This window comes from Vanellus vanellus (assembly GCF_965231255.1).
Source record: "Vanellus vanellus genome assembly, chromosome: 13".
Taxonomy (NCBI): domain Eukaryota; kingdom Metazoa; phylum Chordata; class Aves; order Charadriiformes; family Charadriidae; genus Vanellus; species Vanellus vanellus.
In genome coordinates, this window is record NC_138918.1 from 14,560,181 (window position 1) to 14,587,701 (window position 27,521).

Sequence of the window (27,521 nt, forward strand, 5' to 3'; positions counted from 1 at the left end):
AATCCATACTTGTGCTTTACTTTGTAATTGTCACTTAGTTATGAAAATTGGACAGACCTAATAAACAGCATAGGATAATAATGGGTTACCTGAGACTTTGATTCCACTCTTCTTCTGATACAGGCAACATTGTCATATAACTGTTTTTTAACTTTATAACATAATTCCTGTCAGTATGTCTTGCGTGTCCCCCCGCGGGCCTCGGCGGCGGGGCCGCGGGCGCCCCGTGAGGAGAGGCGGCGGCTGCCGCGTGCCCGCGCGGCGCGTTCGGGCCGGTTCCCGCCGGCTCCACAGCGGCCCCGACGCAGCGCGCGGCTGAGCCCGTGGGCCGCGCTGGCGGCGCCTCAGTGAGCACCTCTTCGGAGAGAGCGAAACGCCGCGTGGCCGTGAGGAAAAAAGTGTGAGAAACGGCCCCGAGAGCACCAGGGCAGAGGGAGGAGGCGCCCGCGGCGCCGCAGCGTGTGGCGAGGCCGTGCGGGAGCGGGCGGGGACGGCCCGAGGGAGCGGCGGCCTGTGGAGAGCCCCCGCAGGGCAGCGGGGAAAGCGTGAGGCGGGGGGAGCAGCGGAGAGGAGCGGTGACGGACGGGCCGCAGCCCCCCATTGCCCATCCCCCCGCCCTGCGCCCGGAGGGGGTGTCGGAGTAGGGCAGGGACTGAGGCTGAGCCTGGGAAAAAAGTTGGGGAAAGCTGTTGGTTTAGTTTGGTCTTTGTTTCTCGCCATTCAGCTGCACTATAAACTAAATTAATCTTCCCCAAATCAAGCCTGTTTTCCTGTGACGGTAACTGGTAAGGGATCTCCTTGCCTTTGTCTCCACCCACAAGCTTTTTCATCTTGCTTTCTCCCCCTGTCTCGTTGAGAAGAGCAAGTGAGAGGGGCTGGGGGAGCAGCTGGCCAAGGCCACCTCACTGCCCGGCCCAACCCACAGCCCTGAAATTACTAAGAGTTTTATGCTCTACAGCTGAACTAGCTGGTCGTTCTGGGGGTGGTATGGCCACAGGCCAAACTTAACCCACCACACAGTAAAAACACGAGCTGTACTGCACCTGTTGTTTTACCAGCAAGGGAAAAGATGTCTTTTTAAATGAGGGTACATTTGACTGAGTTTTGGCCATTTATAAAGTGCTTTAGTGGAGATGTGCAATGGTGTGTAAGTACCTAGACCTGAATACCGTGAAGAAAAGGACAAACAAGGAACTCCAGTATTTGCATGTCTTTACTACATGTAGAGGACAACTTATTTATCAGAAATGTTTAATACATATGGCATCACATACAAAAAAACGTTTAGTCACCACTGTACGTAGTGATACTAATCTAAGCTGGTACATATATGCAACATAGATTTTACACAAATTTGAGCAGAGGATTTGGCAAAATTTTAATGTTTTTTGGCAGGCAACTTGTAGGAGTAATATTGTAAAAGAAAAATTAGTCATTTCTGGCACAGTGATCACACTAATAGAGTAAATTGCAGGTAAGATAGGCTTGCTTCTATTGTGCTTGGCCTAGATACAAAACTAAATAAAAATAAAAGTTTCTGTTAGGTGTACACAAATAAAACTGTTTCAAGGGCTCTTCTTCCATTTGGTGCCGCTCTGCTTTGCAAAGCTGTACAGTTCCCGGCATTCAGATGAAGACTACAGTCTGCTAAGTTGCTCACATGTTCAGACTTTTGTACGTGCACAGACACCTGCTACTTGTGGAGTTGGTTGAGGCTGCGAAAGTTTTCCTGCGGAAAAAGTTTAGAGGACAGGGCCAAGAAAATCACTGCATTTGCTTTGTAGTCTCTGAAATCTTCACAATTTTTTCTGATCAAACATTTCTTCAGTTCTTATCTCAGTCCCATCGTCTTCTCACTTTTGGCACTGAAAAATCTGAGTGATGAAGAGTACTGCAACCAAGATAACACACACATGCTGCATCTGCAAAATGCAAAGAATAAATAATAATTTGCCTGGTTTTCTTCCCAGATGTTAGTATTTTGGGCATAAAATGTTCTGGAGTTGTTCATGATCTTTGTGTTTAGCTTATGTTCATCTTTCTTAAAATTTGTACCTCAGCTCTAACTGGAGTGGATTAAAGGCAAGGACGCTTCCTTAGCAGTCAGCTGTAGCCATGACTGAATATATAATACTTGTAGCGTGTTTTGTGTTTTGTTTTGTTTGTTTTTTTTTTTTTCTTTTACTTGGAAATGGCAGTATTTAAATGTGGTTACTCAATAATCATTGTGTTGTATATGTGGTTACATTAAGGGTAATGATCTAGAAAAGCAGTGTTCATAACTGGGTTTTCCCGACAAGAAGGTTTTGCTGCAAAATAGGCAATTAATCTTCAAATAGACCATGTAAAAAACAGGTGTTGAGTGACATACAGATTGGTGGCATCAGTATTGAAACATCTTATTTCATAGCATGTTGGTAGCAGTATGGAGAAAAGATAACACATTGAAGTTTTTCCATCCAAAGCAGACCGAGATCTTTATAAATAACTTTTGCTTCTCAAGACAACTCTTCATGTATCTTGAAGATTCTAACATTAGAATCTGTTAATCTGAATGGAAAATGCAGCCTAAAATTAGTTACAAACCATCTGCATCTGTCAGCTAAGTCATACACAACTTCGAAATCTGTATTCCTATTTTTTGTGTCTGAAATAGAATAAAATAAAGGAACAACATCTTTATACATGAAATCGGTGTTAAATGATTCAAGAAGCTAAGTTGCTGCTTAAGCGATGTTCTGCTGTCTAAAGACTATTTTCTCTGGGTAGTTCTGTCTTCCACTTAATCACTTATTTTCACATATTTGGATGAAAAGCAAACATAGCATACAAATATGAAAAAAAAAAAATTTCAGCCTGAAGAATTAGATTATCACATTGGTAAATGTGTAACTACTGCTCTCAGGCAGAGACAGTTGAGGCAGTTAGAAGTTTTGAAGTCGTCTTAGTCTAATGGCTTAACAGTTTAACATATTAAATTTTATAAATAAGAAAAGTGCAAAATATGACTATCAATTGCTACACCATTTAGCCTTACTCAATGTGACTGGTGGATACAGAGACAAAGCCTGTTACAGTTCAAAGGAAAAATAATCCCGTTGGCCGAGAAGGGAGTAAGATCATCAAGCCCTGAATGTGAACCTAAATACAAACTATTACTTAGATGTGTATAGTGAAGGAAATCCTGTGTGTTTAGGCATTTTAAGGAATCTCCCTATGTTGATGAGAGAGCCTTGAATTGTATTCCATTGCCAAGCCAGCTTCTCAGATGGTAAAAAACTGGCATTACACTATCCAAGTTGATAAAGCTTTGCCAGTACACAGCAACAAGGAGAAGGCTTGCTACTTTCTAGTTAGAAAGTTATCTTCATTTTCCTTTACTGTTACTTGCAGTTATGCTAAAAGATTTGCTGCTTTGGTTTCTTTTAGGGAGAAAGTGCAGAAGTTGGCTCTTTTTTTTTTTTATAATAGTAAATTTGCCCGCTTAAATTATTTAATACTCTAGGTTCTTTTTTGTAACCTGAGTGCGTTTACCTCTGTCAGAAGGGGTCAGCAGAGGTCAACACAGCAGGTGCAGGGTCTGATGGCCTTTTGCAAATTTCAGAATGTTATTAAAATTTATTTTTAAAAGGTTAAGATTTTTCTTCCGCTTTCCCTGTCTAAATAATGGAATAAGCTGAAATGCCACTCTTTGCTAGAGATGTTGCCAAGTTCATAACATTAGAGAAAAAACTGTCCAAGCTTTGACAGCTAATCAACATCACTAATATACTTAAATACAAAGAACAACTGATTTTAAGAATTCAGCTCTCCTCTGGGGGTATGTGCGGATTACACTGTGTCAAATAAGGAATATCAATCTTGGAAGTTATCTTTGTGATAAAAAGGACAAGCTGTAGTTCTTAATATGTTTGACACTGGCTAGAGGCATTTAAAAAAATGCATATTCATCACTACTTAACACAAGAGCAGCTTCATAGGGATTACATTTATGCCGATCCTTTAAATGTTGTTGATGAATGTTGAAACAGATTTGCACAGTATAGTGACTGTGTTCACACAAAACTCCCTATCAGTTCAAGACTCAGTCTGAGTGATTTCCAATGCAGTCTGTTCCAGACCAAGGAGTTTAAGAAAAGAAGCCAATGTCTCTAATTTCAGCTGATTAATGTTGTTTTCCAAAGTACTTGTCACCTGTACAGATATCCACATGCTCAACTTGTAGGCAAACTTTTTCTGCAGTGCATTTGGAATGGAGTTAGGCAAATAAAGCCTTTTTCAGTGCATGCTGTTAGACATTAATAAGCCTGCTATCTAATAAGCATTCCTCTGAATTTCAATATCAAAATTCAGAACTAGGCTTACGGTCCAAATTAAGCTTCAAAACACCAGGATATATATATTAGGTAAAATTTCCCAGCCAAAAGTAACATTTTTCATTCTAATGAGATATCAACAAGCTTTGCTTCCAGTGTTTACTTTTTTTTTTTTCACAATCGCTTTACGAAGCTTAGAAATGGATAAAAATTCTGCCTTTAATATTTATGGGTTAACATTCAAAGACTATAGCACAGAAATTCTTATAACAACCAAAAGCAAATTCATCCATCTACAGTCTGATTTCCTGAAATCCTGTGATAAAAAATAGCTTCTGTCTCCAAAAGTATTTAATATCACAGAATAAAGTAGCAATAATCCTCAATACCACAAAAAATCTCACTGTTCCAACAGGCATTGACAAGAACAGTTCATTTAGGAAGAACAACCAAACCTACTAATGCCAAAAGAATCAAGATTTTAATTAAAAGACATACTAAGAGAAATAGAGAGGGAATATTTGTGGATTATATCCATACTATATATATAAAACCACTACATTGACCTACATAAAAATCAGTATGGAAACTACCCACTAATTTTCTCAGTAATAAATATTATTCAGTAGTTATCTTGGATTCCAGATACTAAAACCCCACACTTCTAATTTCCTTATACAGGTCTTTCTCTAACATTGCCCCACCTTAAAAACTAGAGAATACTTGTACACATCAGAGACATCCCACAAGGAAAAATAATTTTTAAAGTCACCCATATCACTATCTCCTTGAGAGGTCAGACATTGTCCAGAGAATATCCTGGAAAAATTAGTTCCTGACAGAATGATAACCAGAAAGAGCGATCTGCCGTAAGTATCCACAGTTTCAGGGCTAGAACGGAGAATTTGCCTTTACAAGGGAAATTCCAGGTCTCTGAAGCCTGACCATGCCCCTTTAAGAACCCAGACCTGCTCCAATGACCAAAATTTCAATTAACTTAAATGGAAAGAGGATCAGGCTCTAAATATTCATAGACTTATGATTCTTTCAAGTGATTAGCATTGCAGACTTCCATTTGGAAGGTGTACAGGTGATTTATACAATGTGACTATAGTGAGATAGAGTAGCTGGCATTATCCTCTAGAGGGAAGGTATGGGATGGTGGTCTCAGAGTCCAGAGCTCTGTGTTCTAGAGGGCATTCGAGGTAGAACTTTCAGAAAAGAAAAATCACTTTTCACTCCTCACGTAAATTGATTATACCTATTGCCCTCTGGAATTGGAGGTTGAGGTTTTTTCACTTTATTTTTTAGATCAAGAGCTGTTGATCATTGTAGGAGTCAGATTTTCTTGTGGCTGTTACCAACTATAACCTGCATCAATCGCAAAGTGTAGCAATGGAGACTGCATGTCTGACCTTGTTGAAAACGAACAAAACTCAAAGGATATACTTAAATTGCACAAATGCCCTTACTGTTGTTGGTGTCTGGAGAAAATCAGTACATCTGCTATGTTTTTATAATATGTCAGGGTGTTTAGGGTTCAGTCACTGGAATCTGTCTCAGTGCATGTCAAATCCAAGGGAATATTTTACATCAAAGCCTGGACTTCAGTCCCAGGAAAGTTCTACGGTAAGTTTTATGTCACTGCCAACTCCATCTCCTTCTTTATTCCTCTCTAGAGCCAGTAAAATATTCAGCCTAACTTCAGCATGTGGCCCAGAGGGTCTACTTGAAGTGGAACAGTTTTCTCTGAACCACTTATGTTATAAGGGACCCCTGGAGGTCTGTAGTCCCATCTCCTGCCTGAGGAAGGTCCAGTTAGTTCAGGTTCCTCAGGGCCATGTCCAGTCGAGTGATGAATATATCCCAGGATGGAGATTCCACAACTTCTGTCAGCTCCTGTTGCAATATTTGACCACCATTATAGTAAAAAAAAAAAACAGTATTTTCTTACATTTGTTTGTGATTTACAGTTTTCCAACATGTGTCTATTACCCTTGTCCTGTCCCTGTACCCCTTTTAAGAAAAGTCTGGCTCCATCTTTTGTCTACCCTTCTATTAGTTGTGTATCTCGATTGTCAGAAACATAACAATTCACAAAAGGTTTCACAGGCAATCTTTTGGGGTGTCAGAGTTTTAATGGAGTCATAATCTTTATAACAATTCACGGAAAACTCATTTCTGAAGTTAGTGGGTGACTGCAAAGTTTGAAAAAAACTGTAAATATAAAAGAACAGCATTGGTCTCCCTTCCCATAACATTTTGGATTTAGAGTGTGTGTCCTTCTGCCACCTGCTTACCATTCTGCTAAGGTCCAATACGCTACTTATTTCAGAAATACATGCAATTCTGTCTTGAATGCCAGCCCCATGCCTATTTCTGGAAAATTAAAATACAATCTCTCAGGCTGCCTTCACAAGTGTCTCGTCCCCACTCACGAGAACTTAAAGAATTTAGAAACAGCTATCTTTCCATTGGCACAAAAGATAAAATTAAGCATTAGAAACAAGAATTAACCTGGATATTAAAATGAAAAAAAAAAAAAAAAAAAAAAGAGCAGCGCACTTGACTTCTTTAGGGCTAGAAAATATCATATCCTATAAGGTTACCCAAATATATAGAGTCAGTCAAAGGTCATGCAATGGTGGACTCCATTAGTTTTACTGCTTTACGTAACCACTTGATCTACTTCAGGGGTTGGAATGGTCTGATGGGACAAGGCTCTGAAGTAGCTTAGCAATCCCTTTATTTTGTCAAATCACTCTGTAGCTAGCTGCTCGTATCACTTCAAACATGCTCTGTGGTATCTAGTGAGAGAGTCAGAAGAATTCAAGACCCTTAAAGAAATGCCCTATTTCTTGAAACTGAGTATCTCAGTCTGGAGTAAAATCTTTCCTCTCTGCCTTTAATACTGACTTTAATAAAATCTATGTCCACATCTACACAAATATGTGCTGATTCCAAGGAACACCATGGTCAAGCTGTGTGATCTTTTGTTAGTATGGTAACTGATTGTCTTTTAAATAATTGAAATAATTTCTATTTGAAGACACACAGGTTAAAAGGGGGAACTACAAGGAAGAGATAGTAGAAATGATTGGGCTGGGTCTTCCCTTTCTGTTTTGCAGAAAGAACAGAGATTTTCTTGTAGAGATTTGCTAAGATCCATGAAGTTACACCTTAAAGGCTATATTTTTAAAAGTATTAGGCATTTATATATGCAGATAAATGCTACATAAGCACATCTGAAAATCACACTGAAAGGCTATCTGCAAATTCAGGTGCTTAAATTCTCTCAATATAATGAAAGATGCCCTTGTCATCATATTTAAGCACATATATAAAAGTATATGATTTTCAGATATGTTGATAAATTATGATCATAGTCAAGTATTTAAAATAAATATGTTGATAATACAAGTGCTGCTCTTTATTGGCCTGTATTGATCCCTTTTAGATCTCTGCAAATTGAGTGGCATTACACTTTTTGACTTTGCACTGAAAGTGTATAGTACTCATAAGTCATAGAGGTTTACCACATGACAGTTCCAGTCCTCTAGCACAACAAACTCATCTGCTGACACTGCTTTTATGTATCTATGGAAAACAGACTGAAGGAAGGTACAGTGACTTGCAAAAAGCAATTTTGTTTTATTTTCTATCATCTTCTGTTATGTTTTTAAACTGGAAGCAGAATTCTCAATAGGATTCTCAGTATCTTACCAGGATCTCACGGTGCTAGGATATATAGAAGGAGAAGACTATTGTATTTTCTAATGAAACATAACCATAGCAGGTTCTCAACAAGTTGCGGTTTTTATGAACAGTGCTCACCCTCTGGAAGCCCTACTTTTACAGACAAAAAACTCAAGCACCCAACCAGTAAATTCCATTCTGAAATATCTAATAGTTTTGAACTGAAAGCCAACACTTTTCAGTTCAGCATTTCCATTATAGAAATCAGTTATGCTATTCAGTAAAATTACAGTGAGACAGCTCTCTGTGCCTGTTCTCTTCTGAGGACAGAGCTGTGAGTTTAGAAGTCATAAGGAGGTGCTCTTCTTGCAAGGAGATTAAATTACGTAGATATTCTGTTATACTGGATATTTAACTACAGTAATATCTGTCAGTTTGCAATAAAATGAATGATGCTAAAACAACAAATAGGTTTAAAGTACCTCAAAATAACTGGATAAAAGGACTAGAAGGCTTGTGTTTTTCTGGAGTCCTGGTTTTCTTAAAAAAAAGGTAATTTTAGTGCTGTCAATAATACTTTTGATGGGGGGGGGAGGTGAGAATCAACAGGAAAAAAGCAATTTCAGCTGAAAAAAAGAGCTGTGTTATTTTAGTGCTGTCCCTCTCTGTTTGAAACTAATTTTTTATAACTACCAGCATATGCTGTAGGAATGTATGCATGTATACCTTCAAGGCTCCTGTTACTTTTTGTATAGTAATTTTAAAGAACAACAACTCTAGTATTTGATGAGCGCGCTGTCTCAAAAGAGACATTCTCCCCAGAAAGCATTGCCCAGATCTTGCTCAGTGCTGCATGAAGCAAAGCCAATACTGTAAGAAGAAAGAGAACAATTTCAGTTGTTTTAATCTTGCAAAGGCCCATGCCTTTTGATCTTCTCTTTGTTCCCTCTTTGTACGCATAACTTACGCTGGCTGCAATTTATTTAGTTCACAGTTTACTTATCTCTGCTGAAAAATAATATAGCATAAAGTTCCCCTGCAACTATTGGACTATGATTTGTTTTCTTTCTAAGGATGGCATCTGCTTTTCTTCCTATTGTGCAGTCTAAATGTCAGATCACCTGTTTGGTGTCTTTTTAAAGTCAACATCTGAACCTCTAATTGCAGAGTGTTTGTTTAGTGACTAGAACACACTTTCCAGCTAACCTCTGATTCATTTCCACTCAGACTTTGTTTAGAGGCTGTGAAAGACAGCTCCATAGGATATGCTATGGCTTTTAATGTGGATTATCATGCAGTTTACATACCAATTAATTAAGAAGTACCAATTCTCATAGAAACTGTTCATTACCAAAAGTCCCCATGGCATTTACTTTCTTATAAAAGCAGACATATATTGTTGCACTGAGCAATTTTCTCATCTTTATAATTTAGTTTTCTGTTAAAAAGATGCATATCTGAGAGAAAGACTAACACTGTGCTTGGTATCCAGCTACTGGCAAAGCAGACTCTGTCTGTGAAGATGCTAATTCGTTATAGTATATTTGACTCCTGCCAGTGCCACATTGGAGTGAGAAACAGGACTTTGATGAATTACAAAACTGGTATTTTCCACAGCTTTGAGAAATGGTGTAATTAATACCATCATTGGTTTATACTCTCAGAAAAGGAACAGAAAGAGACATGGGCCCTGCTGCAAGCAACAAGCAAAGAATTGGCAGGACCAGAGTGGAGTAACTGGAACAGAGTCTTCTTTCTTTGGAGGGCAAGCAAAGCAGTGGAAAACATTAGTGGCATCTGATGGAGTGGACCTGATGAGCAGAGCTGTTTTTCACAGAAAGGTAACAGAAAATATTTAGCCAGCAGCCTAACATCTGAGAAACCTGCTTTGGTTTGGAGAAGGTCAGTAACTACTAAAGCCTATTTGGTCAGGTATGGCACGGAGAAAGAGGCGGACATAGTGAGCATCCACATACATAATAATGCTTTTGCTTTCCTAGGCCAGTCCTCCAGGAAGCTTGTGTAAAGGCTTCAAAAGCCTCAAATGTAGTTCTTGAAACCAGCCATTTTCTGAGGAAACTGAGTACCCTTCAGTAACCTATCAAATCACGCGTTGGCTAATTTGAGCCCACAAAAGTGCAATCAGATGTGGCTAGCTGACAATTCTGTGGGTGGTCAAAAGGCTCACTTGATACAGAATTAGCCATAAGAGGCTTCCACCAGCCTTGGCTCAGTATATAAGTTGTTATGAAAAAAGTTTCAGAGATGTTACTTCAGAACTGAGAACAGACGGAGAACACACTACAAAATGTTGCAAGTGAGACGGCAGGTTACTCTAACCTGCACTACAAACAATACGGATGAGATCAGAGCATTCATCTACCCAAAACTACCTCAAATCCCCAGTTTCTGTGCCAAGCAAATCTCATCTGAAGCACAATACTGAACTGGAATCTGTATGTCATTTTAAATACATCTGTTGCTATCTTATAGTTTTAATTAAATGCACTTAATCATAACTACATCTCCGAGATCATAATAATTAAGTCAAAATTCAAACCTTTAAACAGTAACTGACAGCTTTAAATGTAACATGCAAATAAAAAGATTGTTGGATATATTCAAATGTATCCTTGCAATTTGTATCTCCTAAAAATGGGCTCTCTGAAAGATATCCTCTGTACACGTTGCTTGCATGGTCAGTTTTTCAAAGTCGGGATAAAGGAGCCTCACAAAAATCAATACATCCAGGCTTACGGTATAAACCTTAAGACAACCCAATACATTTATCTTCATTTATGCATATACATGTTTAGAATTTCTGATTTGAATTTTCTTGTTAAAATTCTAGTTGTACTTTTGATCTGAGAACACCTTTGCTATCTGACTAGATCCATTTTTGATCTTGTCACAGATTTGATGCTGGGAAAAGGTAGAATTATGCAGGGGACACATGGAGGTTAAGCAAAAAGAGAATCAGAACAACAGTGTTAGCCTCTCACAATTCAGAGAATTCTCCATCTGGATTCTGGTGAGTACCAAAAGCATTTGGAAATTCAACAGCAGTGATGGGGAAGGACACCAGTGAAATCAAAATATGTTTCTGCTAGTTCATAAAGTCTTCTAGTCATGTATCAAGGGTGAAAAGACTAATCCATTATGTTAGTCATTCATTTAGAGATAGGTAATAGGAAAACATCCTCAGGGACTAGCAGACATTTTCTAATAAGTGACTTGCTGCTCTTTAGTAAGTTCACTCCCATAGGACACATATTTTTGTAGTCTCAACACATTTTCCCAAGTGCCAAGAAATGCAATAACAAAATAGTCCTGTATAATTCCTGCCCCAAAGCTTAAAAGGAGCAATTTAAATCCTTGCAGCCATGAAAGAACAAGACATGTAAAAAGGAAGTGTTTCTAACCAAGGTACAAAAGGTTAAATGCAGGTTTTATTTAAAGATACATTACATTTTAGAGGTCAGACTATAAAGAATGAAGTTTTTATTATGCCAGAAGGCCAAAATTTGAGACCATATGACCTTCTTCAGATTTGGCATTCTGCCTCTTTGTGGAGAAGGCATAATAAGAACTAATAAATGAACACTCTGCAATTATTACTAGTAGTCACCCAAGAATGTACAATATTGAGTTGGTTTTCATTTGTAGTGAGTTAGCACAGAATGGTTTAGGTTGGATTTACAGTTCTGTGGGAATTTTTAAGTTGAAGAACTCTTTGAATGTGATGTGGACAGCTATGAAAAGCTGAATTATAAGTGCTGATAGAAGAATACGACAGAAAGACAAAGATTTCAGATTAGTATTACTTCAAAACTTAATATCAAATCCTGAATTTTAGGAACCTAAAGAAATGTTAGAGTCTATTCATGTACTTCGTGGAATCAACTCTGCCTGACTTCTAGGTTTAGCCTTGAATCAGCAAATCAGCTTTCTCTCAAAAATTTTTTTTTAAATTTCAAAAAACCAATGCCAGCAATTTTGCATAATGCAAAAATTAACACAAAATAATTTTTAAAGGAGAAAAAATACTTTTTGTATTTGTTTGTTTGTCCCACTGAAGTTCATAAAGATAATATGACTTGTGGGCCGAATTGATGAAGATCTGGTTTCATACAAATGTATCCTTTTATTATTAGTTTCTGTCAGAGCCAGCCTACTCTGGGGCCCATTTGTATAACTTCCTAGACTTTCTGTAAACTTGTATAATTGCCAGGGCTAAGTCTTTTTTGAAAGGCATCTGTAAATATTCCAAATAATTTTCTTTCTTTTAAGTTAGTGTGACTGATTATGTTGTGCAAGGATTAAGTTGTTGGAACTTAATCATATCAGTACTGCTACTCTGGTCTTATCTACAGCTGTTTGTAAACTCCATACTTCCCAAAGGTTTTATATTGAAATGCAGTGATTTGGACATTAACAAATGTTAAAACAAAGGGAGGTGATTCTGCCCCTCTACTCTCTTCCACCACCTGGAAAATTACATCCAGCTCTGGAGCCCTCAACATAAAAAGGACATGGATCTGTTGGTGCAGGTCCAGAGGAGAGCCACGAAGATGATCAGAGGGCTGGAGCACCTCTCCTATGAAGACAGGCTTAGAGACTTGGGGTTGTTCAGCCTGGAGAAGAGAAGGCTCAGGGAGACCTTACAGCAGCTTTCCAGTATCTAAAGAGGGCCTACAAGAAAGCTGGAGAGGGACTTTTTACAAGGGAGTGTAGTGATAAGATGAGGGGTAATGGCTTTAAACCGAAAGAGGGGAGATTTAGACTAGATATTAGGAAGAAATTTTTCACTGTGAGGGTGGGGAGGCACTGGAACAAATTGCCCAGTGAAGCTCTGGATGCCCCATCCCTAGAGGTGTCCAAGGCCAGGCTGGATATGGGGCTTTGAGCAACCTGGGTTGGTGGGAGGTGTCCCTGTCCACAGCAGGGTGTTGGAACTCGATGATCTTTAAGGTCCCTTCCAACCTAAACCATTCTGTGATTCTAAAACCCTGCTCATTGAGGGCGGGTTGGACTAAATTACTTTTAAAGGTCCTTTCCAACCCAAACTATTCTATGATTCTATGATAAAAGATAATAGACCTCAGAATCTTGTGAAATTACATCCTTTTTAGCTACCTAACTAGGACAATTCCAGACTTAAATATTTCAGCCAGCATGTCCAAAAATAAAACATACGGAAAAAGCAAAAGAAGATGGATCTTTATGAGAATTTTTTTGTTTTCTAGTAAATTCTTAATGAACTTGTAAAATCAGCAGCAGCATCTATAATTTCGAGGATCATTTCCAACAAGTGCAGCTTTTCTATTTCTATATATCACATATTTACTATTCAACTTGAACCATCTGTTGGTTCATTTATAGTGAATAACAACAGCCCACCAGAACTACAGCGGATGCTTACTGCATATGAGGGTTGCATCTTTCTACTATTCCCAGCCCGGTGGTACCTCAGATTGCATCCAACCTAATAGATCAATGTTTCCTTTACAGAATTGAATTCTGGCAACAAAAAAGGACAGCTTTTTGTTTGTTTGTTTGTTTGTTTGCTTGTTTTTTAATGCCTTGTGGTACAAAGATATTTCTTGGCTAGAGTAAGTGAGTATCCTACTGTGTTTTCCTGTCAATGTTTTGTGCATGGCCAGAAAGTGCTGATAAAGCGTTTCTATGCATTCAGAGGGGAAAAGCACTTAAAAATGGATCTCTATAGGTCTTTGAAAATGTATCATAGTGGAATTGTGTGGGGGTTTCTACCATAATAAATAAGGGCAATGTATGTTAAGTTTATCTTTCTTGCATCTAATTTACTTTTGAAACGCATGAAGGAATTTAATAGTAATGAAACAGATAGATATACTGTAGTTTTAGGCCCAGCTAAAGAGCAGGCAACTATCATACCATTTTTCATATTTCATGGCTTTTCCCGTTTGCTTGTAACATTCCCATTAATTTTCCAATGTCCTTTTACTGTGTAAAAACTGCCAAACAATACAATCTGTATCATAGCTTTGTGAAGTACAAACTTTCGCACCCAACAACATTGTCCTGTTCCTGAAGGACCCAGCTTTCCATACCATCATCTTAAACAAATTAGACCTCATAAAAGGCAATGCAACAAATACTTTTTCAAGATGCCTTTTATGCAGCGTAACTTTGATGTTCTAATAAAATCAGATCCTTCCAAAGGACAGAGCACTGTCAAATTCATATTTTCAAGCATTTAGTAGTTTATATCTTATACCTACAGGCTCATTGTGTTTTATTTATTAACGTATGTGTTTTGATTGGAACAAGCAGCATGATAAAGGAGGATTACACTGTGAATGTGTAAATATTCTGGAATAGCAATTTGATTTAGAGCCAGATCTGTCTTCCTCACACATAACACTTCTTAGATAAAGGCCTGAAAGACAGTGGTGAGTAGCCTGCACTAGCCTGCTGCTGTTGGGAGATGCAGTGTGAATTTATGGGTAAACAGAGAACCAAGAAACCCAATTGAGAGCAAAATGGTACCAAGTTAGAGGTCTTCCTGCAGTTCCAAGTGAGATAGCAGCTTAAGCCCTCAAAGCAGAACAGTTGTGTTGACTGATGTGATGAACAGCATCCATGCTAATTAAAGGTGTGAGATGTAAACTAGATTTCTGCTATTGATCTGAACAGTTGTCTGTACACCTGGTTTGCAAAGCAAATTTAAAATAGGACTAAATTTAGGTAGGATGCATGCTAATTTCAGAGCCAAGTTATCACAGACTGCCTCTGTCATCACCGGAGACAACTGGCTCCCCAAGAGGAAACGCCCATCAGAGCCCTGAATCTGGAAGTGATTTTCACTTTTCACTGATGACAGAGAAAACATGGAGAGTAGTTTCCTAAATTATAGACTGTCTAAGCACTAATTACTAAGAATGCTAAAATGAAGAGGATGGGGTTCACAATCTAAACTCCCCTTCTGTATCTTGAGTTGATTTTTAATGAAATAGAGGCTGTCTCCCATGAATGCTTGTACCAATTCCTTTGTTATTGTAACATTTGCAAACATCTCATGTTTTGTCTTCTGGTCATTTTTTGCTCCCTGTTTTAGGGAAGGCAGAAAGAGTTTATGCACTCTCCTTACACTGACAGATTTTAGCATGGTGCATCTATTTGCATTTATCTACGTCAGATAGAAGATACTTTCTATCCCACATGTCCATTCATCTGTATCTGGCTAAACCTACTGTAAATATAGTATTGCACTTACATCATTTATGAGAAAGAATACTGAGTGCATAAAGGTCACAAGGCCATCATGGAAAAAAATGTTTAAGAAGTGGGAAAAAAGGGGAAAAAAATTCCAAACACAAACTTGAGGTTATTCTTGGAGTTACTGTAGAGCAGACTGTTCTCTGGAGAAACATTATAGCAAATAAATATTTCACGAAAGACGCTAAAAAGACAATGCACCATACTGCGTTGAATGAATGCTATGAATAATGCTATTACCGTGCCTGCTCTGCCTGAACATCTCTCCATTGTCTGTTCAGTGGTTCAGTGTTGCCTTCTGCAGTGAACAGCTTTGCAGCACCACTTTTTCTGCCTAAGGCAAAGATTCAGAGACACTTCCCAAAATAAAAGATTAGGTATCAAAGTCTGCATTGACCAGTTGATATCTTTATACATATATAGGCAGCTATAATTAGCTTTATTAGATTTATTACATCATTTCGGAACTGATCTTTTCATCACTCTATTATAATTCAGCTTACTTATGTTTTTCAGGCAGAGGATGTCCACTAATGTTTCAGTTCATGAAAAAACAAATGTACATGATCTCTCTGAAGCATCTATGAAGCACAAAAAGACTACGCCTAATAAAAATCAATATATCAATTCAGAAGGCTATTCATCTTCCATGTTCATAATGTCAGACCTCAAGAACTTAATTAAACTTTAATTAAAATGTGGATAAATTCAACTTATTTGGTAATGTATTTTCAGTAAATTATTGGTACGATGCATTTTTCAGTGATTAGCCTCAAAAAACAATGGAAAATTTCTATTTATTTTTTTCTGTATTTTAAATCATCTATAGAATCTATTTAAAACTGAAATAAAAGTAATTAATGAAATATATACTATTCTATAGTGTCTTTGGATTGCCTGTTGAAGTTCACAATAGCTTGTGTATAGTTCACCATGTGAATAATGTCGTTTTCTCTTCCCTATTCTCAGTACTAGCACTTATTGTACAACTTTAAAAGTTGTACAATTTAAAGTTGGTTCAATGTCATAGATTAAAACTCAGTTTAAGGCAAATATTGGTCCATTGCATACAACTGTACAAAACAACTCCAGTGCTTTTTATTTCCTCAAACATTTTTAAGGATTCACTTGTAATTAGAAAAAAAAATCATTTTCAAATGATGTATGATTACAACCCTTTTCTTTAAATACAAAATATGGAGGACTAATGGAGATATAGATTCCATGTCAACATAGATTTAAAGAGGTAAGAAAATTAACTACCTGCTTCGTTGTATCATCCACAAGGACTATTACTGTTGTATCCCCAAAAGAATAAAACTTCCTGAAGTACAACATAATGAAATGATAGAGTTTGTTCATGAATGATAACAACACTTAACAACATTCCTCTAGCCATCAGATGTATGTGACAAAAGTATAAAAGATTTGGCCACTACTAAGCAAGAATTTTAGAGAATACAGACTGTAAAGGAAAAAATGAGATTACTAAATATTAAGTAGTATTTGGAGGAAACACCTTGGGATTATATCATTAGAAAAATAATCTTAAAAGAAAACTAAATAGGAAAATTATGATTACATAGAAAAGAATTGGTTATATGAAGGCTGGTACAGAAAGATTTAGTTTGATTAGGGCCAGAAGTGGTGTATAAGATCTTTCTATTGGTAAGTTATTTGTATCCTTATTCTACATACCTCTTTCTTTATAAAACAAGTAATAAAAAATTCTGGTACTCTTGTAACCGCCCTTTGTTTGCATATATCAAAGCACTTTACAGCAGAGATCTTGATCATTTGGGTTTTTTGACAAATGGAGGAGCAGAGGCAGAAGGGGAAGATAATCTGCGATCATAAAACCACTGTATTGATTCTCTCCAAAATCCTATCCAATCCTGCATATCCTGTGTCTGCAAGAAAAGAATAGTCAATAGAAAGTGTGTAAGTGTATGTTTCTCTGGTTTTCAATAATTTCAATGAGACTTGAAGGCTGGTGAAAGAAATGGAAGTAGGTTTCCTGAATTCAAGTCCAGCCTATTAAGACAATATACAATTTATAAAAGAAGGAGCTAAAAGACATTTGTTCCAGGTCAGGTAAGAAACCACTTTTAAAGAAGACATACATGGATTCTTTCTTGAAGTAGGATACCCAGACTGTAAGCTCTTACACTATCACTATGTTTTGACAATGTATTGATTTAAAAGAAATATGTAGAAAAGCTCTTATATTTACATTTCTTTTCAATAGCCCTCTCACATTATTTCAATTTTAGCATTCACTTTTATTAAGTGTTAGTAATCATTTAGAATACTAATTGCCTGAGTTACTGCATCAAGCAAAATTCATTGTTGTCTACTTTGGAAAGGAATGAGGGTTTTGTCAATGTCTCAACAAAATGTGAGAGCAGTTGCCTGCTATAAGTTCAGACTGAGTGATAAATGTTAAGAGGATATGGAAGAGCTCAGTCTTTAGAAATTCTTTAGAAATTTGACATAAAGAATAAGAAATAGACTGTACGGTTAAGAGATTTTAAGCAAAGTGGGGGGTTTCCTTTAGGTAACTGAATGAACTGGACTAATGTTTCCTAAATGTATTCTGTAACTTTAAAAAGGTCATAGTTCGACTCAGGGTTTGTTCCGACTCATGATACATTTGCAAATTATACCAAGCATTGCTGATAAAAATTTGGGACAAAAAGTAAACAAAAGCAACACATTGTTTTCCTTTTATGAGGAGACATTTATAATAGCCAAATTCAAGCAATGGGCCGTGTATGAAAAGCGGCCCCTAAGTCTCCATCTTGCAAATGTGTGCAAGTCCCATTGACTCTTGGGGGCCAGTGTGGTTCTGACCGTAGCAGTGCTGCTGACACCCTGTGTAACAGTGTGCTGTGAGAAGACGTGGCGATATGGGTCTGAATACTTTCAAGTCGTTCCTTGCTGGGCATCTCTCCACGGTGCTTTAGCTGAAGTATATGAACCAGATTTAGGCTGAAAGCTGATTAGTGCATTTCTCTACCTGAACTAATAAGTCTTGACTCCCTGATGGAGTCCCTGGCACAGGTACAGCCCCCCGCTAGTGCAGTTGGAGTAGCTGATTTTACTGAGTATGTATAATAGAATGAGTCCCCAAACAAAACTCATTTTTGGAAACGCAACATATACAGTTTATGGCATCCAATCACAGAACTGAAACAAAAAGCAGTGGAACAATGTGACTCAGGTGACCCATTACAACAGCTTGAGTATAAGGTCACACATAATGAATGTGCTGAATTTGTGAGTAACCCACTGGCTCAGTCTGGCTCATACAGAATTTTTCATTGAAGAAATATAAACAGTGTGAGAGCTTTTTATGTACAGGGCAAATAAAGCAAGCCAAGCATTGCCTAATAAATTATTTATTTTGAATTATTTGGCTTCTCTAGCACTAAACATTTGTAAGCAAGAAAAGGAGTCAGTCATGGCTTGACAGAAGAAAGAAAAATATTCTGCACATGGTGGAAAAAAAGGGAAACAATAAAAGCCCTGAGACAACAGCCTCCTCCCCCCCATTTCGATTCATACGGAATCTTGAAAAGGCCTCTAAGAAAAAGCTTGAATTAAAACAGAGCACTATGGGTCTGTAACACACAGTAAGAAATTAGCAGTTACTGCAGCAACTGCCAAGTTCATGATGATTTTTGTACATCTGACAGCACCATGTTAAGGCTGCAGAGAAGAAATACCCATCTGGCCAATTTCTTCCTGCTCAGCCTTTGGTTCCAGAGTCTTTCTGACTTCTCAAAACTGAAAATGTAAATCACTCCCCTGCTGTCTTTGGGCTCCACACACCCCCACAATATGAATAGTATCTACACAGCGTACTGGATTCAGACGTGATTTCAAGATTTATTTTTCTGCCCCATAAATGCTAAGATTTTGGTCTTCCAAAGATTTTTCACAAGAATTCTAATCTTTTATTCTTCGAGACATGCTTTACATGCATGGATACAATGTAGATCCACAGATGGGGTCACCTGAGTTCTTCTTAAAATACCATTACTCGTCACAGCATAAAAAAATACTCATCTAGACAGAAGAATGAGCCCAAATTTTGGATTTATTCTTTACTTGGATATTGTGGTATGCGGACAGCTGAGGCTTACCATCTTTATCTGTGTTAACCGCCTTCCACAACAACCCATCTTTTTACATTTATTTTTTCATGTTGTTATGTAACATTATAGAAACATGTTTACAATAAGTATTTATTTAAACATTATTATTTAATATCCTTTATAAGAAGTACTTATATTTTCACTGTGGTTTATTCTGATGTTTCGACCAAATATAAGAGCTTCAAAGAACTTTAAACCTCCAGACCCTAATCTTTATTGCCTTCAACAAAAGTTGTAGAAAGCATTAAAAGAAACTCTGAGCTGAAATGCAGTCACATCCTGACCGGTTTTCTCTAATCTAAACGGGTACTGCAATATTTCTTTACAAGTCCATACAGTCTTGGCTATGTGGAGGAGCCAACTTTGCCGTTATTATTCTGTACATATTCTGTAGTTTTTCTGAAATTCCCGAATAGTTCCCTTGGAGGACACGTCAGGCCCACGACTATAACATTTTAGGAGAATAATTAGGGATTTAGAGATACAGATAAAGGAAGACAAGATTTCCTTTGGATTAAATTTCTGTTGCAGAGAAAACTCAGATAGAAAATTTAGTTTTAAAAAAATGACATACTATTTACTTTTGTATCTCTACAGGGGAGGAGAATGAAGGATTTACCTATTACTTCTTTCCTACTTATAGTGACTCCCAAAGGCCTCAAAGAAAATTTCCCCAGCTCTAACTTGTGCTGAAAGGATATCATCCACCTACCAAAACAGCTGACTAAATAATCCAGCTGCTCAGATTTATCTAGAATGGCTTATATTCAAAACCTAAAGAAAGACTAATTTCAGTGCAATTTTCAAATAAATTATATTATTTGGTTGGGTTTTTTTTTTTTCATAGCTAGACTTTATAATACCACTGAGTTACAAAGTAACTGTTCCAAACACAGAGGTTACTTCGAGATTCTAAGAATGGGATGGTGATTTCCATACTATTTTGTAATTTACCCTAACACAATCTTTATAGAACAGCTGGAACATTAATCTTCGAGCTTCACATTTTCTACCACAGGCAATTCTCAGAAAGAGAGATACAATCAGGAAATAAAAATAAACATGCTAGCTAAAGCGTTGTTTATCCTATTGATTTTCTATTTAATCCCATAAAATGCCTCCCTTCCAACACTAGCAGCCTCTCAAAAGAAAGCTCAAAGTGATATTATCTAGTCTAAGGATACTTTGACGTAGGGCAGCAATAACTCCAAAGGTTAAAATTTGAGGAAATGTTAGTAATGTTGCTTCCCATCACAGCTGAAACATTTAAAAAGCAAAGATCAACAATGTAGGGATGTAAAAAATGGGCTGGGTGAAGACATAAGGAAAAGAAGAAACATGCCATTTTTTAAATTAGTAGAATCAGTTGCAAAAGTTTAGTTAAGTTACAGACAAAAATGTGTCCTTGGTATGTATTGATTTCAAATAAAAGTTTTCACAGGAAGAGATTATCTAACATTTTCCTGCCTGACATTTAGGGTATTAAAAAAAATTCCAAAGATGTCCTCAGGACAGAGCTAGCATTTGGTAGTCATCTTCCCTACAACAGTCAAAAGTCAAGACATCTTCCAAGTTCTTCTCTCCCTACTCCATCCAGCTTGTCGGTGATTTGTACTTCGGGGGTAAAAATGAAATCACTGAATACGTAGGGTAAACCCCTTTAAAAAATAAAAAAAAAGGTTTTTTTTTAATTAAAAAAGGCAATATAATAACTAAAAGAAAAGGAATCTTAAATAATTGGTTGGATCTCCGAGTTCACTGTTGTTTGGAGAACGGGCTCTAGAATAAAGAAACTGCCTTGAGGATGTAAGTTGTAATGCAGGGCCTTATGGAGCGTATGGCTGCTCGTCCCAGCAGCGCTGGGAGAGCGAGAGCAACGACCTGCATTGCCGTGTCAAGGCCATACGCCTAACCGTACCAAGTTCTTGTTCTCTATACTGAGACATCTAGTGGGTTATCAACACTTAAGTCAAATAGGATTTGAGGCGACATAGACAAATATTTATTGTATGAATACTTGGATTCTGGAAATAATAATGAAATTAGTGCACTACCACTGAAGTAAGTATGAGGAAAAGGTTTTTGTAATAGGATGTGTGTGTGTGTGTTACATTTCAGATCCTAGAAGTTTGTAAATCAGGCAAAAGGTTGTTTCTGCAATGTTTCTTTTATGATTTCAGTGAAGTTAAGTAATATTTTTAAGACCCTTCAAAGTCAGAGTTTGAGGCGTTCTGGGGAGTGACGACAGTGTGGGAGCAACGCATGCGATGGTAACCAATGGAGTAAGGTATATTGAGTGCTTTGTAAGACACATAGACAATGGATACAGGCTATAAACGCAGATGTAAACTTCATGGTTTCAGGATAGAAACAATAAGCATAACAGTGTCGTTAGAACATTTGTCTTCCTGAGAAGATATCTCTAGTATTCATTGTAGATGTGAATATAACAAACTACTAGCTATAAGAATTCTTGTACTGTATTTGAACTAAAGTGTGTTAAACTGATATCTTAACTCTTGCTGTACGGCTATTAACTTTTACAACTTTTACCTGACAGATTAGAAAAAAAAATCTTTAAATAATAAGTATTTAGCTGGCCTGTCTTTACTTAATAGTCAATAGTGTAATCTCATGAGCTGCTGATATTACTGCACGTATCCATATACTAGGTGAAATTGCCTTAGGAAAAATAAGGTTGGCTTTTTCGCCAGAAGATGAGAAGGACCAGATTCAGTGGTAATCAATACATTCAGGGATTTGATATTGGGGAAATTGCAGATCTCTCCTGAGTGAAAATGTACGGAGAGCAACTTTCCTGCACTGTGCAAATGAAATCTAAAATACATATGCTTTTGATATCTAAGCTTTTGAAGGTCAGATCCAAAATTAATCTTAAAACAGTGAGAGAGTAAAGAGAGGGAAAAAATCACTTTCATTTCTCTTTTCTTCATGTGCAGTCAAATTGTTTTCACCAGTAGTTCTCAGTCATGTCAGTGGGCACTGAGCACACCAGCTGGTATAACACAGCTTCAGAGATCCTTCTCTAGTGAGGGTGGGAAAGTATGTTCACACTGCAGCAGTGGTACTGAAATATAATACACCAGAAAAGATACATTTCATTCTGAGTTGTTCCTGCAAGTGGAATGTGAAAACAACATATTGGGCTGAAGAACTAAGACAGCCATTGAATAGCTGCTACAGTACTGAGCAGTCCATGGCTGATCTTCTTCCTCTAACTTAACAGGACACAAGGTACATTTTTTTCAAGTGTGATGCAGATAAAAACTTTGTATTTTAAGTAAAAGATATATTAAAAATCTCTGTGATTAGAGATCTGAATATTATGCATCTGTCAGCGTCTCTTATTATTTTTCTTAGCTTATATTGATTCCTAGACAACTCTCTGTTATCTCATGAAATACTGATTCTTCCAACCAGGCTATAAATGTTATATTCCTGCATGTTAAAAATATTAAAGTCCTGTAATTCCTGCATGTCTTTACCCCTTCAATCAGTTCTCTGGATTTGCTTAGTCCATAGAAGTCAGGCAGTTTTCCTCACAGTTGCTCACTATAAAAAGAAGGATCATCCCTCCTAAGGACTATGGAATAATCTTTTGCCTTTTTGCCTTTTCGGCTTCTCTATCAGTAAAATATCAATTTATTTTTCTGATTGACAGACCCCGATACAGTAGGTAACAGAGATGAATCGACTATGGAATATAAAACTTTTTAACTTCAGGCCTTAAAAAGATTTTGTTTCTTAAAAAAAAAACAAGATAATTTATTCTTTGGGCATAAACCAAATTTGAATTTGGAGGAAGTAAAGAAACAATACCTTCATGGCATAGCAGATAATTAATAGCCAATTATCTACTCTAACTTAATATATGTCAAACTGTTTAACACAGCCAGCAGCTGAGGCATGAGTCCTAAGATGAAAAAATAGGAGAGTCTTGAGATCATTGAAAAGTAGATGGAATGAAATAGAAAGATGAAGAATCCCAAGCCAACAACCACATGGTTTGAACTAATTGTACTTAAAGGGACCATCGGCCAGATCTTGACAATTCTATTGATTGGAAATACTAAATTAAATGCTGCATGCAAATCTGTCTGGAAATGATTTGGATCTCTCTGCAAGTCTGTCAAACTGCTGCCAGCTATACAAATGGAAAACAACCTCATCCAATGGGGTTTTAAAAGGAAATGAAAAGACATCTATTTCAGAAGAAGAAAGGATGGAGTAATCTACAATTAGTCCACGTTTTGGTATCTTTTCCCCCTTAGGGCAATTCTTGGTAAGTATGGGTTCAACAGTATTCCCACTAAAATCATATAGAGAGTTGAATGCAGATGAGCCTCTCAGGCTGCAGCGAATGCCAAGTTAACAGCAGCAGCAAGTTCTGATCAATTAGTTTTCCAACATCAGATGAAAATTGATGACTTTTTTTAGAACAGTGTTATTTAAAGACTTGTATTTGCTGGAAAATTTCTGTAACGTGAAGATCTCCAGCTGTAACTTTCATTTAGCTATCTGAAGATTGTATATGATCTGGATAGACAGGTTGTTCATTTTGCTTTCCCAGACCAGCTGTTTTCCCATGACACGTGTGGGAGGTACACTGAATGTTGTTTCAGATGTGAACAGTAGAGTATAAGCAGATTTTACTTTTAAAAAAACACTTATTTATGAATCTTGATAGCAGGCAATGTAGTTTTCAAGATTTTAATGATTTCAGTAAGAACCAACCATCAGCTCACAAAACAGATGGCAGCATTACTGCCCACCAGATTTAAAAATATCCCAAGAGAATTTAAAACCCACAGCAAGTCTTCTGTAATTAATCCAGTAACTTCTGTAATTAATCCAGATTGTACTCTGGGTGTTAATTAACAGCCTCACTTTTGAATTAGCTGAGAGACAGACAGAAAGAGGAGAAAATATAAGTTTGTTATTTCTCTTTTTTTCCTGTTGTTAATAAGGAACTTAGCATGAAAAGTCTCAAAAGAAACCTGTGGATTTCTTTTCATCTTCTTATCCTGCTAAGTATTTATAATTTTTAATGAGCTCTATAAATCCTCAACATTACTTTCTTTTGTGACTTCTGTGGGCATTAAGCAAAGATTTAGCTCCAACATAGACATACTAAGCCTATCAGAAACTACTTTACAAATTTAAAGGTACATTCCAACAAATGTTTCCCCCAAAATGCATATGGAACAATTTTTTCCTGGATTAGTATATTGACTTAACTGTATCCACTCCTAATTCATATGGAGTAAATGAGATCAGTATTTGGCTCATTAGTTTTATTCAATTGTAAATTGATTATTAAATATAAATAGCATGTTAGTCTTCTTTATACTAAAAAATGGCTTCTATAATAGAGAATGCTTTCTTCAAAATATTCTTACAAGCAGATAAAAATTGCTCTCCTCTTCTGCTTAACTAATATCTAGGCATGTGTTGGAAAAGATAGTGCCAGCTCTGTGGTGGTCCATCAATCTTTCAAAAACTTCAGTGAAGTCAAAGGAAAACTGCACTGTTCTCATGATCAGCTTATAGTTTTAGATCAGGCTTATGAAGCAACTTGAAGGCTTAAAAATTATCATTATACCATGTTAGTTTCACTATTTTTTAATCTAATGAAAAATGAATAGATCCCAGGTAGGCTTTAAGAAAAAAAAAAAAAAAAGAGAAGTGGATTTATTCAGAACGCTGTATTTATAATAATTAAGTATAGTGCTGTTCAATGAAAAACTCTGAAATCTTCCACAAATGCATTCAGTGTTCATGGCTATTAGGAGAATGAGCAAATAGCATCCTGCTGAGAGTGCTCCCCACGCTACCGAATGGGCGAACAAGAATTGAAAGAGATAATGAAAGATACAGAGGCTTACAGGCACAGTCAGATCTGAAATGCTTTTGTAATTCTCTTTGGAATTTTGAATGCCTTTAACATGTTTGAAGAAATCTGTAGAAGCTGGTTCTTCATTTAGTTTTGTTATCTCAAGAAACTACAGGGTTCAGTTCAGCACATAATCTGCATCCTTCGTCAAACTTTAACAACAGGTTTATTTTACCAGATTCTAGATGGACAGTATGAACTGTCATTCTTAGCTGGATCAAATTCCATTAAATTTAACATAAGATACATTTATCTTTACCTAAAGAGCCAGAAAAATCGCAACTGTAAAATTAAGGGTGTAAAGTAAAAAGATTTTTGAACATCAGCAAGCTGAGCAGGAAAGAGCGTGCCATATTATCATTTGATTTTGTGGGGGGTTTTGCCTTAGAATCATGCTGAGCGTAAGTAAAATCAAAACACTTCTAAGGCTTTTGCAATGAGAAGTTAACATCCAATGACTTTTAAGTACTGAACTTGAAAAAATCTTGATTTATACCTTACGTGAACAGGCTACAAGAATTCTTAATAATCTACTATCAGAGCACTTAAACATATGTTTAAGACATTGTATTAAAAAGAGTTGAGATGATAAGAAAACAGCACCAAGAAGTATCCAAGAAGTGTCTATAACCTACTGAGACTGCACAAGAACGGATGGAGAGGATGGAGATTTCCTGCTGTAGCACACTTTGGAATTGGAGACATATATTTGAAGCCTATCTGTGTAAGTGGATGCAATATTTAGTGTAGTTGCCATAGCCAAAGTCAGTGCTGTCGAATGATAAAACAAGCATGGGGTGACATTCTTTGATGCCATGAAGGATTCTATGTATGATATTAGAATAACTAGTTTATCTACTGCTTCAATATGAAAAGATACCGATCACACAATGTCCAATTTTGTATACACAAATATCTCACAGTGTTGTACAGATCCAGATTCTAAAATTATGTTTTTCTAAATTCTAAAATTGTTTTTATTCTAATTATACGTGCATTCGGGAAAAAAACACCTAAGATCAAACATTTTTCCAAATTCTGAAATATATGGCATAAATTAACGTTCTACCTGTTTTTACATCCTTTTAATCTTTCAGAATTTATAAATCTGAAAGATTTGGGCAAATATATAAGCATGTGGGAGACTCCCTGAAAAATGAATAGCTTTCTGTAAAGCTTCATAAATCACAGTTTACTCAGTTTGAAGGCAACCGTAAAAATTGGGACTGAAAGGTATTTCAGGAGGCTGTCTCATCCACCTTCCCTCTGAAAAACTTTCTATCTCTGATTTTTGCACCCCTCCAAGTAATTTCAACAGATGAATTAATTTCAACAGGTGCAGGTCTCTTAATCCTAGTTTCCTTTCCCCAAGTATCGAAACTGTTAAGGAAATAGTCAGAATACTTTTTGCTGCTACACGGATAGCTTTGAGAATGTGTCCAGATTCGGGAAAGTTCTGACTTCTTCCCCTCTAAGCAGCTGCGAGATGAGGTAGGTTATGACATACCAGTTTTATGTGGGACGAGCAGAGGGCAAATTCAGCAATTCAAGTTGATTTAAACTTTCCAAGAATAAATCAGCATCGTAACCCAGGCAGTCACACCTTGAGAGATAAAGCACCAGATGCTACATTGGCTATTCTCCTAAGATCTATACAGGGGAAAAAAAATTAAGGAAGGAAAGGTAGATTGCTCTCTACAGAACTTCACAGATTTTTTCATGGCTGTGAAAAATGCATCACCCTGTTCGATATCTTTTAAAGCTCTTAGTAAGACTATAATGTGCTTTTGTTCTTCTCAACTAATTCCTAATCCACTTCTCGAAAGCAAAGATAATCAATCTACTTTTCTCAGCCAGCAACAGGAGACAGCGCTCTTTAGTCATAGTATGTGTCTTCTCCTCCAGAGACTTTGAGCTGACTGTCTTAATTATTGGGGTCCACTGAAGTCAATGACCTATGATAATTTACATCAGCCGAGTATTGTCCTTTTATTTTATATTATAATACAGCAGTGAACCAGGGATCAGTCTAGCTGTGCTGGGTGGATAAGTACCTAGAAGGAAACAGGAGTTGAAAGATGAATGTCATAGCCCTGATGTACATGTTCTAGCTTAATGAAGAACCATTACATATTTCCCACATAAACAGAGGAATATGTAGAAAGGATCAGTATG

The 27,521-nt window shown here is 37.0% G+C and overlaps 1 long non-coding RNA gene across 1 annotated transcript in view; it reads right to left on the bottom strand.

Moving 5' to 3' along the window:
• Window positions 1-1,203: 1,203 nt before the first annotated feature.
• The window catches only part of LOC309677043, a 108,808-nt gene continuing 82,490 nt past the window's right edge, over window positions 1,204-27,521 (bottom strand). Inside the window, exon 4 of the long non-coding RNA XR_014269649.1 lies at window positions 1,204-1,922. This is a non-coding gene — a long non-coding RNA (uncharacterized lncRNA). The remainder of the gene's footprint in view (window positions 1,923-27,521) is intronic.